This window comes from Giraffa tippelskirchi, chromosome 2 (assembly GCF_054371585.1).
Source record: "Giraffa tippelskirchi isolate mGirTip1 chromosome 2, T2T-mGirTip1v1.2.pri, whole genome shotgun sequence".
In the NCBI taxonomy this organism is placed as follows: domain Eukaryota; kingdom Metazoa; phylum Chordata; class Mammalia; order Artiodactyla; family Giraffidae; genus Giraffa; species Giraffa tippelskirchi.
In genome coordinates this window covers 175158863-175175685 of record NC_137276.1, presented here as the reverse complement: position 1 = coordinate 175175685, position 16823 = coordinate 175158863, and the positions used below count along the sequence as shown (strand labels likewise).

Sequence of the window (16823 nt, the reverse complement as noted above, 5' to 3'; positions counted from 1 at the left end):
TACCATTAGTGCTAGGTATTGGTAAAATGCATGACAACATGGCAATCATAGAAAATAACACATTTACTTCTTACTCAGGACACTGACATACTGACACTATATAAAAATAAACGATGCTCCTCTTTGGAAATGAAAATACAACTGTACCCTGAGAAAGGGCTTTTGTATTTGCCTGTGTGTTTTAACTTTAAGGCTCTAACCAGTTGCAACCAGTTGTGAATGACTTGCTGCCTATTTCTGTAATTCACTGTAACTTGTGTTGAGAAAGTTATGTTTTATGGTTAATTATCCATGGTCTGTTTAAAAAAATAAATTAAACCATTGTGAACCACCAGGATTTGCAGCTCCATTTGAACTTCACTGTACTTTTGATTAAACATTTTGTAAATAAAAACAAACTGGTTTCTCCTTGTTTGGGATTGTTTGTTACTTGTGTTCTGGATATAAATATTGTGGCAAGAGTGGTGGAACAAGCTATGGATTATTTACCCCTGGTTTCATGAGTTGTGAGTTACTGGCCTTATCCTCTTTCATGAGTATAAATAAATGTATAGCATTATATTCCAAGTCCTGTAAGACAACTGGAATGAGTGAACTGAAACCTTTTAAAACCAAAACCTTTTATGCTAAGTCACAGAACAACAAAACAAACCTCAAATTAACATTTAAAAAGCTTCTACTGTGGAGCAACAAAATCCCCAAATATTATATAACCTGCATTTTAAAAATTGCTTCCCTAACAAGCAGCAAGTCTATCAACAATTCCACATGGAGGTCTTTCCACTGCTTTTATAATGGAGATGCCATAGAGGGTTTTAACCAGAGATCACCTCCCACCCACAATATCACCATCAGAATGAAGCCCTGAAAATAACCAGAATGATAACTTAGGCCAAAATTGATTTAGAAAGATCAGGAATTACTGTAGCTAAAGATAATGAAACATTATAAAAGAAGAATTCTGTATAAAACTTGTCATCATCCTACGACTTATATAAATAAAAGAAGCCTAAAAAATAATTGCCTAAGGAAAATGAGCAAAGTCAAGATTCAAAAGACCCTGTGGCAGAGTGTAAGAGGAGTATATTTGAGACCCATAATCATATGGCCCTAACACATCTGCATATGAAACTCAGTAAGGCTCCCTAAAGTACCTTGCTCAAAATTATGTTTGTTAAACGATCCAATGGTCTGTGCATCACCGACCATTAAAAAGGACCTCCAGGAAAGATACAAAATTTCTTTCTGCAATTTGTTACTTTTTAAAAAAAGATAGAGGCAGGATAATGAGGGCTTTCTTGTAAAATGGGGTGGTCGCCCTGACTGAAGTTTGAAGAGCACTGTATTTGATCTCATCTGACCCCTTTATTACTATCATGGCTTACTGCTTACTTGCATAAGCGCTAAGAGGGGACAGTCACTGCAGCTCACCAAAACATCGTAAAATATTCCTAAAGCAGCTACTATGTGTTGGGCGCAACTAAAGTGATTCTTGTTGAAAGAGTAATTAGTGACTGAGGTTCTTGTTGCAACATTTAAAAATATCTATTACTATTGCCAATAGCAAAGAGAAGCCAGGTTAAAAGAGTTGTGAAGGACTTCTGAAAAACTAGAAGAAATTTAAATCTTGCCCTATCTTCCTGTATGCTTGGAAATAGAAAGTTTAGGCTTGTCAACCCTTCCTAGGCCTGGATCCCATACTGCAGAAGAAAAACTAGAAGTAGCTTACAAGTTCCCAGGGCCGTGGTTACAACCAAAAAAGAGTGCTGTTCAAAAGTAGCTGGCATTCATGGGGCATTGAAAGGTCAATTCTGCCTTAAGTATGGTTCAGAGAGTGCAAAAGTCGACTAAGACGGAATTGAAAGTTATTCTGATAAACTGAGGCAGGAAAAAGACGTTTTCCCTACTCCTTTGATAACCAGACAGCTACAAATATTTTTGACAATCAAGAAAATGCTCCTCCCATAGAGGAATAAGGTTTCTTTTAAATTCAAGCAAACCCATTTGAAAATTAGGGTATTCTAAATGATTCCCTGTATACAGAACTGTAGACCAAAACTAAGTGTTTGGCTACAGATGATTAATCATGTTAAAATTACATTATAAAGAAACATTTTACATGGTGCAGTATTCAACTTGATAATCAAGTACACACATACAAAACTGCCTATTGGAATCCACACTCAGCTACAACTGAGAAAACCACAATTCAAAAAGATTAATATACCCCAATGTTCACAGCAGCACTATTTACAATAGCCAAGACATGGAAACAACCTAAATGTCCATTGACAGATGAATGGATAAAGATATGGTATATTTATACAGTGAAATACTACTCAGTCATAAAAAGAATGAAATAATGCCTTTTGCAGCAACACGGATGGACCTAGAGATTATCATACTAAGTGAAGTAAGCCAGACTGAAAAAGACAAATATGACATGATATCAATTATATGTAGATCTAAAAAAAAAAATGATACAGATGAGTTCATATTTAAAACAGAAATAGATGCACAGACATAGAAAATAAACATGGTTACCAAAGGGGAAAAGGGGAAAGGGATAAATTAGGATTTGGGGATTAACATATACTCACTACTATATATAAAATAGATAGCCAACAAGGACCTAAAGGGGAAAAGGGGAAAGGGATAAATTAGGATTTGGGGATTAACATATACTCACTACTATATATAAAATAGATAGCCAACAAGGACCTACTAGACAGTAACAGGGAACTATACTCAATATTTTATAATAATCTATAAGGGAAAAGAATCTTAAAAAGAATTATATATAACTAAATCACTTTGCTGTATAACTGAAACTAACACAACACTGTAGATCAGCTATACATTAATAAAAAAGATTAAAAATATGAAGGACACATTAAAGATCTATGTGTAAATATATATGTGAATATCTTGCTTAAAGACTAGAATATTGTGACCAATTTTCATTATGTTTACACAAACAAATCTGTCTGAACTATAGATTCTTTCAAGGAAAAAAATCTGAAAGGAATGTATTTACAAAATACTTTAAAAACATATGCTAGCTTAGTCATTATTCATATTCAGACAACAAAAGATGTGCCCATATCATCATACATACAGAGCTACTACAGCCCCAGTGATCTTGGTCATTCAGTTGTTACAACAGTGAACCACATATTCAGATAATAAAACCTGAAAAACTAGACAAAACTCTCCTGGCTTTGATTTTTATCTTTATGCACCAGGCTTTTCCATACAAAAGGAATCCAAAATTCAATAGCTAACATATAAGAGAAAGTCAAACAAACTAGGAAATAGCCTGAATCTTTTATAAAAAGTAGAGAAAAATCTACCTCCTTCCTTTAGTAAATCAAATGAACCAATTCCATAAGGCCTTACCATCCAGAAGTAAAGTATGATCTAAAGGAATGATACTGATCCCAAATACACATTGATCAAGAGCTTCAGTAGTTCCTACTCAGATCCATCCTCTCTCCGGCCCCGTTTCACCTTTCCTGATTGCATTAAGAACCCTCAGGACTACTAGCACACTACTCCTTACATACCTGATCTTACTTTCCTCTAGCATAAACCTGAGTGCCTAATGCTGTGCTCTCTAGCATTTTGTATCCATTTTAAAACCATTTGATAGGCAGAAGCTGAAAGGGAAGAACAAAATAAACCTCCAAAGACCTCTAAACTCCCTCATCAGACAAATGCCTGGTACCCAGAGGACATCAGCCAGTTAAGTGAAACAAAATATTGTAACAGGGAAGGAAGACTGATAAAACTCATACAAATCTCACCATGTTCCCATTTGGGAAGGGAGTTACTCCAACAAAAAAGTAGGGGGTGCAGGAAAGAAGTGAACAACTACAAAGTAAAAACAAACAAACAAACAACTTTTATTATACGTTGGAGACTTAAAGGCAGTGCAATGAATCCAAAGGTATTCCAGGGAATAGTGCGACAGAAAGTTTTAAATGAGAATTCCAGAAACGACAAGTTCTTAAATGGATCTGGTATTTAAGGGATGAATTCTGTAGGGAGTTTGAATTAAGTGTCTGCTGTAGCATCTAGATGTTTTCTCTTTCATTAAAACTTTGGGGTTTGAATATACTTTGTCATGAGAAAAAAACTGTAGGGCTTTATCCAGCCCCCAAAGTAAAAAACAAGAGAAAGACAGGGCTTATATAACCAGCTTTTTACATAAATATTACATCAGGATACATTTCAAATGAAAACACACACATACACACACACACAGCTGTCTTCCTTATCCTTTCTATTTTAAAATTCATTTCTTACTTTAAATGTTGTTGATTTTTCACAAAATAAGTAAAAACCAAGTCAGCATTAAACACCTCAGAATAATTTTAGTCTTATGTTACCTGGAAAATTTACCACATCATGGAGGGTCACAAAATCTTGTTTTAAAGCCAGTGAAGGCACTGACAATTATGGGATGTTTTGCTGCAGCTCAGGGCAACTAGAAATGGTCATGAATGTTAGCTAACTCCCTTCTCAACAGTCTGAAAAAAGGAAAAAAAAAAAAAACTGTAAGTTTTCCCCATCTGTTATTTCCTTTTTTTTTCTTTTTGGCTGTGGAAAAGTAAAATTATGCAAGAGCTTTTGAATGTAAAGGCTGTGTGTGCTTTTTCCCTTTTTGTCTCTGTGTACCGGTTATGCGATGTTGCGTAACTGAGTACAGAGTAGGCGGTTAGCGTTTACTATTGATTTACACTATGCCATCTAATGAATTCAGAACACTAAAAAGAAAGGAGCAGGAAGGCACGGAAGAAAAAAGAGAAAGAGAGAAACAGGGAGAGGAAAAAAGGACCAAACAGAGGGGAGAGGGTAAGAATCAATTAGAGAAACAATTCTAATATCTGGAATAGTTTCATTCTTATTTCCTTTAGCTCTGATTTTCAGTTATTGTTCAGGTCTCAGAAAAACGGATTTGAGCTAGTGACCCCAATATTCTGATCTTATTTCTAATGAGGATTACTGGCAGGAGCGTGTCTGAAAGTACTAATGTGTCAAATCACTTGAAAGCAATTCCACTACACTGTCAGACTTCTCCATATGCTCCTGTTGTCATTCTCTCGATACCTTTGGGAATCCATACCTGTGCTAGCCAATGCTATGGTCTAACTAGTTTACCTAATAGTAAATATCATTTGAAAAACACACAGAGATATCACCAGGGCAAAGAGAAATATCTTCAATTTTACCCTTCCCCTTTAAAAATGCATGAAGAATGCATATGGAAATCTTTGAATAGGTCACTATTTTCCCTTGGAAGAACGTATAAGTGAAAGTCACTCAGTCATGTCTGACCCACTCTTTGCGACCCCATGGACTATACAGTCCATGGAATTCTCCAGGCAAGAATACTGCAGTAGGTAGCTGTTCCCTTCTCCAGAGGATCTTCCCAACCCAGGGATCGAACCGAGGTCTACCGCATTGCCGGCAGATTATTTACCAGCTGAGCCACCAGGGAAGCCCTGGAAGAAGGTATATACACATTAAACAGAACAGCCCAATATAGGGCAATGAAAGAGAAACAGTCAAAGAGAAAAGATTCTAAACTGATGAAGATGCTTGTAAGAGAAATTTCAATAATTTCTAATATTGTGCTTATGGAGAGCACCTAAAATTAACTTTTGATCTGGATGACTACAGACATCTCCAGTCCTCTGAGCCTGTCTGATGCTTCTTGTGCCACATAATGAGTTCCCAAAGTTGAGGCTAGAAAGTATGGGTGAAGTTGGCTGTGCTGCTAGGCACAGGGCCATCCTGTACCTGAGTGCCCTCCTATGGCTGAGGACAATCACTAAAGTGGTAAAAAGAAATAGAAATTCTCTTTATTAGCAGCCAGTTAGAGAGCAAGGCAGGGAGCCTGTACCCTTCTTGAATGTGTTTGTAAATGGTGCCTAGAAAAAAAATCACAAGAGTTCACCTAAAGGAAAGAACAAGAGTTTGAGGTTACATTTCTGATCCTCCAATGTTCTCTTTTCTCCATTTTTGGCTTAGAAAATAAAAATAGATGCCTACTCCATCCATTTTTCAAGGATGATTCAATGACTGGCAGCCATGTGCACACAGTTTATACCTAGCACCTAGCACAGTGCTTGGCACATTCTCTATGTTCAGCAATACTTGTTGAAACAGTAAAATGGTTATGGAAGAAACAGCTCGGTAGGAATAGTATACTAGAAAAGCCTCAGAAAATATATGCCAAAGATTTACAGGAAATCTTAGGCTGTGCTTAGACTGTAGACACAAAATAATGATGAAGATATAGTGTCAAACAGTTATTTGGGGATTAGTTGACTTTAGTTCCATTTTATTAGAAACAAAGCTTAACAAAATTGTAATACTAGTAATATCAGCAAAGTTTTGTGTTCATTTCCACCATCCCTTTGGACTATTTTTCATTTCAGTCTTCGGCAGAGAAAAATCCATTTTAATTTCCATGGACACATTCTAAAGGATAAGTCATGGGATAGCAACATAATTCATATTTTAAAAAATTCTGAGAAGAATGTAGCCATTTAGTAATGGGGGAAAATATAGCTTTTTGTTGAAGGGCAAGGCAGGTTGAGTTTTGATGAGGTTATGCAAATTTAAATTAATAGAAGGGCAACCAAGAATGTACTGATTTCCATTTTCTTGGTTACACAGGAGTTTTAAATTTCTGGTTTAGAGAGTCAGAAATGCCATCTTTCAGCTAATTGGAGAATAAGACCTTTAGAAAAAGAGATGCAAGTATAATATTCCAGTTGAAGATTTAACTAAAAGTGTGTTTGGCAATGGTAGCCATAGTACTTTTTATAAAGTGGGGCTACCTTCTTGTTAATCTGGGTCCAAGCATGTACAAATCAGTAAAAACTTCCACAAGTTTTTTTTTTTTTTTTTTGATCATTAGTATGATCTAATCTAATTCAGAACTTCCTTCAACAAGCATCCAAGCAGCAGGACAACAAGATCATTCCGTGTGCTGTTTCATTTCATGGATTCTTAAAAGTGGATGAGAATATGCCTGGACCCCTCACTTTGTATGTGAAGATTATGAAGCTCAGAAGGTAATTTTCTCAGGTGTTTATATTTTGAGACAGAGCTGACACTTGTACCTAAGGCTCACAGTTCATTTCTCCACAGGACAGAGTAAGTCAAAGTTGCATAAAGTGAATCTTATTTTAAATGCTATAAAGAGAGATTTCAAAAGATTTTTTATAAGATAAAGACTGCTTACATTATGTAAAACGTTCCCCTCAAAGCTATCTTCTAATTTTCCATCTTTAATCTGAGTCTCCTCTTCCTCCTCTTTTTCTTCCTCCTTATTCTTTAGACCTTTGGATTGAGTCTCTCTTACTCTGTTTCTCATTTATCTCTATACCTGGCTTTACCTGGTGGCTCAGATGGTAAAGAATCTGCCTGCAATGCAGGAGCCCCGGCTTTCCTGGAGAAGGAAGTGGCTACCCACTCCAGTCTTCTTGCCTGGAGAATTCCACGGACAGAGGAGCCTGCTGAGCTACAATCCATGGGGTCACAAACAGTCAGACGCGACTGAGTGACTAACGCACACTGGCTTTAAATTCTTCCCCTTTTCTCACTTTTTATCTGCTTCTACTTTTATTTATTAGTCTTCTTCATAGAAATCATTTCTTTTTTTAAATGTGTTTTGAGAGTCACAGAAATCTTAAAGGAAGAAAAGGTTTGGATTTAGCACTATACAATAAATAGGTATTTGGTATATATTTAAATGTTTTAAAAAGTGAAACGAGGTGCTGACGACCTGAGGGTAAACTACAGCTGTAGGCTCTGCCTTTGTTACAGCTGTCTAGATCTCCAAACTGCCGGGGAGGAAACTGGGTCTTGTGTTACAGGAATGTCATCCAAGATAGAGAGCAAAGGCTCACAATCTCCAGACACGACCACTCATTTTTCTACCACATCAGGTCACCTTTCTGTTTCCTTTTCTTTCTTTCTATTCCACAGTCACAACTATTACGAGACTGATTGTGGCATAGCAGGAAGAGAGCTAGAGAAATCCTAGTGACTTAATGTGGTTTAATGATGTTGGCCAAACTCTCAACACCAAAAAAAGACAGAGAGTTGCATACTAAATCTGCAGTTACGCAGAAAGTGAAGTCTGAGGAGGTTCAAAGTGAGCTTAGATCCGATAAAGAGATCTCTGTGTAACAGGGACATTGCTGCAAGAATCATTTCGATTGTGTCATTGTTTCCTTTATAAAGCTTAACTCCTGTGGGGTTTACAATTCAGTTAAAATGATTGGCTCTAGGCTGAAATGCAGCTCTAGATATTTTTGAGTGGGAGGTGTTTCCCCACCCCCCTGCTTATTCCTTAACAAAGAAGGTATACAGCAACTATTTAGCCGTTTCAATGACATCTCCAATACTTAGGCCACCTGATGCAAAGAGCCAACTCATTGGAAAAGACCTGATGCTGGGAAAGATAGAGGGCAGGAGGAGAAGGAGGTGACAGAGAATGAGACGGTTGGATGGTATCACCAAATCAATGGACATGAACTTGAGCAAACTCTGGGAAATAGTGAAGGCGAGGGAAGCCTGGCATGCTGCAGTCCATGGGGTCGCAAAGAGTTGGACATGACTGAGCGACTGAACAGTAACAATGCTATCTGGATTCGGACTGCACATGCTTGTGTGCTAAGTCACTTTAGTTGTGTCTGCCTCTTTGTGACCCCATGGACCGTGGCCTACCAGGCTCCTCTGTCCATGGGATTCTCCAGGCAAGAATTCTGGAGTGGGTTGCCATTTCCTCCTCTAGAGTTCTTCCCAACCCAGGGATCAAACTCACATCTCTTAAGTTTCCTGCATTGGCAGACATGTTCTTTACCACTTGTGCCACCTGGGAAGCCCTTTCTGGCCACACACCTTGCCCTAAAAAAGAGTAGGTGTTAATCAAGGAGACTAATCCACAGCGAGCAAAAGTGAGTAACATCCACTGTGGAAAGAAGGATATGAAGTTGGTACAAGGATGGGCAATAAGTGGATGTTTTATTATTTCAAAAGGCTTCATGCACATCACTTGGATACATATTTCATTACATTTTATTGATATGAATAGGATTCTGGCAATACTTTGGTAAAAGTCTACCATTTCTATTTGTTGACTAGAAAACATTACAATTACAGGAGGCAGAAATTCCTGGTGGTTTCCTTAGATCTCCTTCTTTGTAAGCCCATTACCAGGGTAGCTATAATAATCAATAATTTTTTAAACGCCTTATTCCTATGTCTCTAGCTTTGGTGAATGTCTATAGCATGATACTAGCCACAGTGGTGAGAAGAGTTAGGAGGAGGAAGTCCCAGACAGAAGTTAAAATTAATAGGCCAGAAGCAAACTAGCATTTATTGAATACATATTATGTGCTACATCCTTCAGTGATATCATTCATTTAATACAAATCCCCCGTGAATTAAGACTGCCCTAAATTTCATAGATTAGCAACCTAGTTACAGAGCTGTTAGCTTAACTTGCTTAAGGACACAGCTAATTAAAAAGTTGCGGTGAGGAGAGTTAGGACCTATCGGACTCCCATAGTGGTTCATACATAGTGTAATGTATCACAAGGCCAGGAACAGGATATGAAGCCATCTAACCAAAAAAAAAGAAAATTCTCCACACCAGTGATGAGAACCACTAAAAGTCCCAAGTAGGGGGTGGGAAGGATAAATGACTCCTAAGAAAAAATAGATTCTAGCTTTGCTCTTGGCTATGACAAATCCTTGTTTTCCAAATTCATATCTGGAAAATGTTCCTTATCAAAGGTAAAGAAATACACAATTTCTCAGGAATCTTTAAACCACACCAGATGTTTGAGTGTTTTTAAAAATTCCTTTAAAGATTTATACAGAATAAAGGTAAAAAATATAATAAAATTTGACTAAAATTTGATGATTAACAATTGATTGTATCTATTTATGTATATTTGTGTCTTTGTGTGTTATATACATTTTTTCTTTATGCCAAAGTTTATGATAATTATTGTACTATGAAGTACTTGACAAAGTCTAAACAATGGATCTGTTAAGCCAGGAGAAAAGGAACAAAACAAAGAATAAAAGGAGAAGCGTGTGTGTGTGTGTGTGTATGTGTGTGCACATGTGTATGTATGTGTATACATAACTTTCCTCAGAATTTTAGTCCAAAAATATTTAAGCTAAATAAATCATAATGCTGTAAGTCTACATTGTATATATATGTTTGTGTGCATACATTTTTTTTACTCCTTGCCAAAATATTGGGTAATTACTATAAAGTACTTGACAAAATTTAAACCAAATCTGAATATGTTAGGCCAGGACAAAGGGAAAGAAGCAAAGAACAAGAAAAAAGGAAAAGGAATGTGTGTGTGTGTGTGTGTGTGTGTGTGTGTGTAGACAAAAAGTTTTACTATGTTAATCTGGCAAACAGTTATTTTTCAAAAGTCTGCTTTTCTATACTGAATCTTTTATATGTAGACATTATTTTATACTACTTATAAATAAACACTTGTTGAAAATAACATTAGAACACATCAAGTAAATAAGAGCAGTTTTGAAAAGTCTACAGTTTGAAGTACTATTGAGTTTACCAACTTAATACATTGCTAGGAAGTGTTCTTTCAAAATAGTAAAATGGAGAGTATACTCCATTTTTCACACACTACAGGCTATTGGAATGAATTTTTCACAACTGTTATTAGTGTGTGTGTGTGTATGTGACATATTATTCTCAAGACCTCTGGGACACTTTTCTTAATAAATTTTTAAAGTCAAAATTTGGTGAGGAAGTTAAAGTAATAGCAGCAAAACAGGTCTGAAGGGAAGAATGAACAGTTCGTAGGCAGCGCTAATTTATTTCTCAAGTTCTAATGAGTCCTTGCTCTGTCCTTCCCTCCTCTTCTCGCTCAAGCCTGAATGTGTTTGAGAGCAAGAGGGAAGAAATAGTAGTTTCTGGCTTCAAAGAAGCACAAAAGAGGAGAGAACCAGACCACCTTCTGGGCCCCCATTTCCTGTCTTTATAAGGAAAAGCAACAGTAAAATGATCAACAGGAAAAGTGATGACAAGGACTTTGACAGTTCTGTGGTGTGAGGCAAAAGCAGGATTTGCATCTGCATAATTTCAGGGACTTTCTTCAAAATTGAGCTTCTCTGGATATTCTTATAATGATGCTGAAAAAGTCACATGATCTGTTGTGGGAAATAGGTGAAATTTATGGGAAAGAGGAGGCACTTTATTTTCATATGGTATTTAAACTCACGATCAAGATGTAACTTTCAACATTAAAGAAAATTACCCAGTTAACTCGAACCTGCTCAAAATAACTCACAGTACCCTCCCCACTAAAACAAAACAAAATAAAGCAAAACTTGCAACCAGTTATTTTGACTGGTGCAAACAGTGACATGAAAGTAACAGATGGAAGCCCAGTTTTTACTCACACAACATACTCACTAAACACAATCACACGCAGTCCCACGAAAATAACTTAACAATGGTGACTATGGCCTTATGCTTCAAAATATCTCCTTTAGGTGGGTTTCTTAAAGACTTCATGGGGCTTGTGAAAAATAACATAGAATGAAACTAACTCATCTGTCCATACCTAGAAACGGGAAAGGGCTGCCAATCACAGCCTGCAAAGAAGAGGAATCTTGTCACCTTTGTCAAGTCCTTTCTCAGGATTGGAACAGGTGTTCTTTTCTTATGCATTATTTTTTTGTTGTCTGGTAGTATTTTTAGGAAGGGTGATGATATATCTGTACTTTTAAAAACGCCACACTACATAGCATCTAAAAACTTTCATAAATCAAATAATTAAAAGTAACAAATCTGCCTGCTAATTGCTCCTTAAAGTTGACAGAAAGGTTATTTTCTTACCTTACACCATGTCTTCCAATCTTACAGTGTCATTCAATCGATAATTTCAGTGTCAGTTACTGATTTTCACCTCTTTTATTACAAAGACTTCCATCCATAATGAAATGGTGCTGATCTGCTTGCATTCACTCTATATAAGGTCTATATTTATATACTTTGCTTCTATTTGGATCTATATTTATCTGCTTTATCTGCCTACAGTGCATCTGTTTCTCATACACACAGACATATATTTATATATATACACACATACTGTATATATATATAGGTTATATATAAACACACATACCCACAAAAATGTATGAATGTATGCTAGTGTGCTTACTTCAACAAGCATGCAGGTGCATAAATACTTAGACACATGACAAATATACAAAGAACATAAATGTACATGTAAACAGAGCTGCACAGTGAGAAGGATACCTCAATAATAGGCCTGTCTAGATACTTGGCTCTTGGCCTCTGAGGTTTTACACAATGCTGAGTGACAGCTATGTTCAACTCTGGGAAGAAGAAAAGTCTTCAGAAGGAAAAACTATATAACTAAGTAGAGAGCATTCATTCTGATTTATTCACTTTTAAGATGAGGAAACAGACACTGCGAGGCTAAGAGCAAAGATTTTATAGCTTTTTAGTGGCAGAGCTGGAAACAGAACTGGGGTCTCTGCCTTCTAGACACTCTTCTGTTATGCTGAATGGAAACAATGAAAACATTTTGATCAAACCCAATATCATCTTCTAATTTCCTTTCTTTTCTAGTTTCCCCTTTCCTTGCTGCATGAAATCTAAGCAACCAACATTCACTGAGGGTCAGGCACTGTACCACTGTACCAGATGTGCTATTTCATTTAATCCGCACAGTATCTCTATAAAGCAGGTATTATTATTCATGCTCATCTTACAGATAAAAAAACAAAAACGAAAACTGAGGCTTGGTGGGTTAAATAACTCATCCAAAGCGACACAGCTCATAAGTAAAAGAGCTGAGCTCCTGTGATACTCTGAGGCCCATGTTTTTTCCACTAGATTATAATGCTTTTCTTAATACATACCTCAATATCCTATGAACTTCCTCTCCTCCCCACAGCCTAACCATCATATAAACCTAATAACTGGTCTGTCTCAGACACATAACAAGCCTAAAGCAGAGATTCTCTTAGACTAAGACAACAGTAAAGAAGAATGGAACAGGTAGGTATAAGTTACATGTCTCTAGTATGCAGCACATATCCACTACTGGAAGCTGAAATATGCAAAAGGCAGATTGAAAAATTATCCCATGGGTAGTCTCATGTGATTTAAAGTCTTAATAACTTCTAGTCTATGAATGTTTGATGTCATTTTCACCAAAGGATTATAGCAAACTGATGAAGGAGATCAGATGGGAAACAGAGGCACAAGAAAGCAAAGGGAAGACAGCAAAAGGAAGAAAGACACTCTCGTCTCTTTCTACTCTCCTGGGGCAACGCTTCTAAAACAAACAGTCATCAAGATGTACAAAGCTAGATTCCATATATATGTGTTAATATATGATATTTGTTTTTCTCTTTCTGACTTACTTGACTTTTTATAATAGACTCTAGGTTCATTCACCTCATTAGAACCAACTCAAATGCATTCCTTTCTATAGCTGAGTAATATTTCACTGTGTATATGTACCACAAGATGGTACTGATGAACCCATTTACAGGGTAGCAATGGAGATGCAGACATAGAGAACAGACTTTTGGACACAGGAGTGGGGGAGGAGAGGGTGGGATGAAAGGAGAGAGTAGTATGGAAACATATATATTACCATACTCCCAAACCAGGTAGGATAAAAAGATAGCTAGTGGGAATTTGCTGTATGACTACTCAGGGAGATCAAACCAGTGTTCTGGGACAACCTAGATGGGTGGGGTGGGGTGAGAGGTGGGAGGGAGGTTCAAGAGTGAGGGGTCACAGTATACCTATGATTGATTCACGCTGATGTATGGCAGAAACCAATACAATATTTTAAAGCAATTATCCCACAATTAAAAATAAATAAGTAAAAAAGAAATACAGAGCTAGTATCAATACTTGGTATTTTGCCTACACTGAATGGTGCAGAACAAATTCAGAAAAGAAACTATGTCTACATATGGTAAGGTAATTTTACACAAATTTCCTCAGCTAGTAACCAGCCATGAGCTACACAGGAGCTTTACACTTTGTTCAGTTCACACAGAGCCCAGTACGAGGAGATGCCATGTGGATTTGTGAAACTCCCTGGGGCATACTGCATCCATAAGCCAAGGGAACAGAAATTACACCGATCCATACGTGCAGCTCTTCATCTGTGACATATTGATAATTACTCTTTATTTGTGAATTACATCCAAGTTATAAAAACAAGTTTCAGACATTTGTCACAAACAGGGTATATTCTAGTTAACTCTTTCAGAACAGCATCTCAATATGGGTGTACAGGAAATGGCAGCTGTCATATGATGGAGTCTGATTTTGTGGAAAGATTATGGCCTTGAAACAGAGACTGACTTGAGTCTGAATCCCATGTCTTCTGCTTGCTAGCAATATAAATATAGGCAAATCACTTAAACAACTCTGAATCTGTTTCATCACCTGTGGAATGAAGAATAAAACTACCTATTTTGCAGGAACATTATGAGGACTAGAAATAGTCCCAGTGCAATGTCCTACTCATAAACAGGGGGGTTAAATATTAATTATTGTATGTTTAAGAAGGCCTTTTGGCTGTGACTTTCTATTGTAGATCTGATATAGAATTCTTCTGGAGTACTTTTTATGTTCATTTAATCAAAGATAAACTTTCTGGTGATCAGGTATGTTCCAAGTAATGATAGAAAAAATCATTTCAAGGAGTAACATTTTCACTGGAAGATCTTAAAGTACTTAGTAACCCTCGACTTTTGTGATTGCTGGTACTCTCGTTTAAGGATTGGGCAAAACGAAGCTCCAGGATACATCCCCCAAATGAACTATAATAAAAAATTCACCAGCAGGAGTGAGTAGAATTTCTCTCTCTAACATCTAAACCCCATAGTGTCCAGCTGAGTAATAACTGCTGCAAGGTCACAGATACAAAGGGCCATGCTTTCCCCAAGGCTCTTAGAGATTATTCACCGAGCCCAAAAACATTAGGTAATGCTGTGTACAGCTGCTGAGATAACAGGGCTGAGTCAGGGTTAGGTCAGGGTTTCAGGTTATATGGGTGGGGTGAAGAGTGGCTTTCAGATCAAATGATGAGAGTAGTTTAATTTAAGCAGAGCATGAGCCACAAAGTATTGAATGTAAGAGGAAAGGAAAGGGGAGACAGCCACAGCCAAGAGGAGGTGGGTGGGAACACAGACTCTGTGGGGCTCAAATGGGTAAATCTGTGCCTCCCAGAGGAAACTCTTCCGTGTTCGTGCACACTGAGACATGAACAAAAAAGCCCAGGGTGCAGCATAAATCCTGCCATCCCAATAACACACACAGATGTTCCGCCATTGTTTTCTTTTATGCACATTTTAATTAAGAGATCAGAATCAAGCATTAAAATGTTATTAAATGGCTTGTTTACATTTTCACTATATGTCATTTATTATGCATTTTCTAAATGTGTGCATATCTATTCAGAAGGATTATTTGAAGTTTTTATGTCACTGTTACAACTATCCCTCTAACTCAGGCCACTTTCAGCTAACCGGGTAACCATGGGAAAGCCTTTCTGGTCCAAGCAATGCACTACAGACTCTCATTTTAATTCTCAGTCAAGCAATACCCTGTATCCTGTATCCATCTCACTCAGTCGTGTCCGACTCTTTGCGACCCCATGGACCACAGCCTGCCAGGATCCTCTGTCCATGGAGATTCTCCAGGCAAGAATACTGGAGTGGGTTGCTATGCCCTCCTCCAGGAGATCTTCCCAATCCAGAGATCGAACCCAGGTGTCCCACATTGCAGGTGGATTTTTTATCATCTGAGCCACCAGGGAAGCCCAAGAATACTGGAGCGGGTAGCCTATCCCTTCTCCAGGGGAACTTCCTGACCCAGGAATCGAATTGGGGTCTCCTGCATTCCAGGCAGATTCCTTACCAGCTGAGCTACCTGGGAAGCCCATTCCCCCATCAAACCTCCTTGCCCAGTGATACTGCACACCAGCACACCAACATTACAGGAAGTCCCAGGTCCACTACAACCTTTCTGATTACTAATGAAAGGCCCAAATTCAAATATTTCCCCCTGTCCTCATTATACACCCTTTCCCTAAGCAGTTCTGAAAGCCTCAGAAACTCTAAGCTACTACATGGAGGAAACTGGCCTCCTCCGAGTGGCACAGACTCCCTTGGAGGGGACACAGTAGGAGAAATGAGAATAAGTAGATTTTTCTGTCTCCAAATCATCACCTACTGCTAGTCTACCACTTATGTCTATTTCCCACTATGGAGTCCTCTGAGTTTTTGGTATTATTCTAGAGTTGAAGCAGATAGCCACACTTTTCCTTCTTTCTGACTCCACAAATACTAAGATTTATTCACAGAATCCTCCCACAAGGGTGGATCACAGGTATCCTGTAGTCTGTCTGTATCAAATGGTTCAAGCACTTAAACAAAAGGGCATTGTCCTAGAAGCCCACAATTCACATAATGCCTTATGAATAATGGTACATGGAGTTGTATGGTCCAGAGGGCAGGACTCATGTCTCCTGCATGTTCAGGTCAGTGCTAGCACATTGGGACTGCTCAATCAGTCCAAATAAAGAGGTGGATTTTTTTGTTGTTTCTTTCTTTTTCTTTGTCTGTTTTCTTGTCCAGGGTAAGCAGAACACTTTTATAGAGCAGGCATAAGACAGGAATACATTCTAATTCCACTGTCAAATTCTATATTCTTTCATCTGTCTCATTTACAGCATAAATGATCTAAA

General features: G+C 37.6%; 1 protein-coding gene across 46 annotated transcripts in view; it reads right to left on the bottom strand.

Moving 5' to 3' along the window:
• Positions 1-16823, bottom strand: part of ZBTB20 (zinc finger and BTB domain containing 20) — an 825041-nt gene that overhangs the window by 370153 nt on the left and 438065 nt on the right. The gene's annotated exons all lie outside the window — the stretch shown is intronic.